The sequence below is a fragment of the Pongo pygmaeus genome, chromosome 2, assembly GCF_028885625.2.
Source record: "Pongo pygmaeus isolate AG05252 chromosome 2, NHGRI_mPonPyg2-v2.0_pri, whole genome shotgun sequence".
NCBI classification, from domain to species: domain Eukaryota; kingdom Metazoa; phylum Chordata; class Mammalia; order Primates; family Hominidae; genus Pongo; species Pongo pygmaeus.
In genome coordinates this window covers 5740217-5742872 of record NC_085930.1, presented here as the reverse complement: position 1 = coordinate 5742872, position 2656 = coordinate 5740217, and the positions used below count along the sequence as shown (strand labels likewise).

General features: G+C 37.8%; 1 pseudogene; it reads right to left on the bottom strand.

The window, feature by feature from the left end:
• Positions 1–1312: 1312 nt before the first annotated feature.
• Positions 1313–1996, bottom strand: LOC129033241 (ATP synthase subunit a-like; annotated as a pseudogene).
• Between the last annotated feature and the right edge of the window lie 660 nt (positions 1997–2656).

Sequence of the window (2656 nt, the reverse complement as noted above, 5' to 3'; positions counted from 1 at the left end):
GATACATGGCCATGGATGGTATTTGCAACTTCTTTCTTCCACTAACCATTTTATGATCATCTTGATTTTAGCCGCCATCTTAGCATGCCAGGGAGTTTTACCTGGCGTAGTGACTGTGCCTTTATGCATGAAAGACTTGTATTATTAGTGGTCCTGCCTAGGTTGGGTTTCTGTACTTTGCATTAGCTTTTACTTTTGAACATGAAAACCACCACATTAGTCCCATTATGTATTTATAGCTCTCTATTTTGAGTCATCTTTGCCAAGATAGTAAGCCTTTCCTTTACCTCTGGATTCAACAGCATAAAAAACTAATGTGACTAAAAGACAGGTGAACATCTCAGCTTCCTTTTCAATTGAGCCTTTGTTGTTTCCACTGGTGAAAACATTCTGATGTAAAGCAAAGTCTGAGGTGGCTGGTAAAGAGGACAGGCTGGCATACATAATATAGGTTATCTTATCTACTTGATTATTGAGGGCCTCCTATGCATCCTGTTGGTGAGCATGCAATTAATTTGTGCCTTTACAAAAGGTCCATTCTAATATTTCTACTCCAGAACATGTCACTAGTGTTGTTTTTTTTTTCCTCTAAAATTCAGCCAAATCATTAGTCACTGCCCATGAAATTATGTAGATATGTGTCTCTGGCCATTTCTTTCAGACAGTGAACACTCAAAATTAATGTTTAAAGTTCTGCTGACTGCGAGGATTACTTATACTATTACCTCCTACGGCCACTGCTGAATGAATAAGGCAACAGTTTAGTAAATACACACACATCAGTCACAGTGATGACTATCAATAAGTAACCACAAATGCTTCTTTGGGTAAAAATCATTCTCACTACTATTCCAATCATGCTATAGTAACAAAGCTTATCTTGTTTCTGAAGGTGAAGTACTGCCATTGTTCTTTGCTTCTCAAAGACTCTATTATTCCCCACTGGATTCAGGAAGCTGTTTTCAATGGTGGCATCTTACACTGTAATTTGTGGCCTAAACATAATTGTTTTTAATAATGTAGGTACTCTTTTTATCTCTGTAAAGAGAAGCTTAAAATCCTCAGTCAGAGAAGGAAGGCTGCTTCTACAGGAAAAGACACAAATTAATTGGATACTCACCAACAGGATGCATAGGAGGCTCTCAATAATCCGGTAGGTAAGATAACCTATACTATGTATAGGTTAAAAGAGTGATAGAGTTAAAGTGAAATCACATGGTCAGGCCAGGTGTCATTAGGAGAGCTGAGAGAGCTCCTGTTAGTGGTCAGGGGCTGGGTTTGATTATATAGTAGGCATGTGTTTGGTGGGTCATTATGTGTTATCACATAGATAAAGGCTTACTAGTAGTATAAAGACATAAGCCTGAATAAGGGCTATGGCAAATTCGAGAATGGTCAGTAGGATTAGAATAATGAGAGCGATTGAAGTTGTGGGAAGACTAATAGTTGATAGTGCTAGTGTGGCTCCTCTGATTAAATGTATTATTAGTAGGTGCCTGGCTGTAATTTTGGCTGTTAATCGCACAGTTAATGCCATTGGTTGAATGAATAGGCTAATAGCTTCAATGATCACTAGTATAGGGATAAGTGGCATAGGTGTGCCTTGTGGTAAAAAGCGAGCTAAGGAGACTTTTGTTTTAAAGTGGAAGCCTGTAATTACTGTGCCTGCTCATAAGGGGATTGCTATACCTAGATTTATTGATAATCGGACAGTTGGTGTAAATGAATGGGGTAGAAGCCTGAGGAGATTGGTTGAGGCAATGAAGAGTATTAGGGAGATCAGTATAAGGGATCACATTCATCCTTTAATGTTATGGGTAATTATTATGTGTTTTAGTACAAGTTGAACTAATCTTTGTTGAATGGAAATCAATCGATTACTAATTAGATGAATGGAGGTTGGAAATAGTATGGTGGGGAATAAAATGATTAATACTACTGCACGTAGACCTAGAATTGTCAGGATATTAAAAGAGGTGAATAGATTTTCATTCATTTTAATTCAAGGGGGCTTTATGTTTTGTATTTTGATTATTTTTGGTGTAGGGGGTGTATGATAATTGAAATTTGATCATTTTAACTGAATAAATGGAGAATAAAGTTATGATTGTTGACAGGATAACATGGATCACGTAGAAGTATCTAGTTGAGGCATTCACTGCAGACAGGTGTAGATCACCTCAGTCTTAAAAGGTTAATGCTGGCTAGCTTTACAGTTGTATTATAGTGTGGATATGGATCAGGTTTTGAACTATTTTAAGGAGATTAATTCAAGGACAATAGGTATAAAACTGTGATTGGAGCCACAAATTTCTGAGCACTGTCCATAATAAAGGCCTGATCATGTAGCAGTCAAGGTAGCTTGATTTAAGCGTCCAGGGATTACATCTGTTTTGAGGCCCAGTGAGGGGATTGTTCATGAGTGCAGGGCATCTTCAGATGAGATTAATATATGGATGGGGATCTCTACTGGAAGAGTTGTTTGGTTATCAGCTTCGAGGAGGTGAAGTTCTCCTGGCTTTAAGTCTGCTCCTGGGACTATGTAAGAATCAAAGCCTAATTCTTCAGTCTGTATGTTCATAGCTTGAATATCATTTGCTTTGACGGTAAGAGAAGGGTTGTTAACCTCATCTGTTATGTACAGAATACGTAAGGA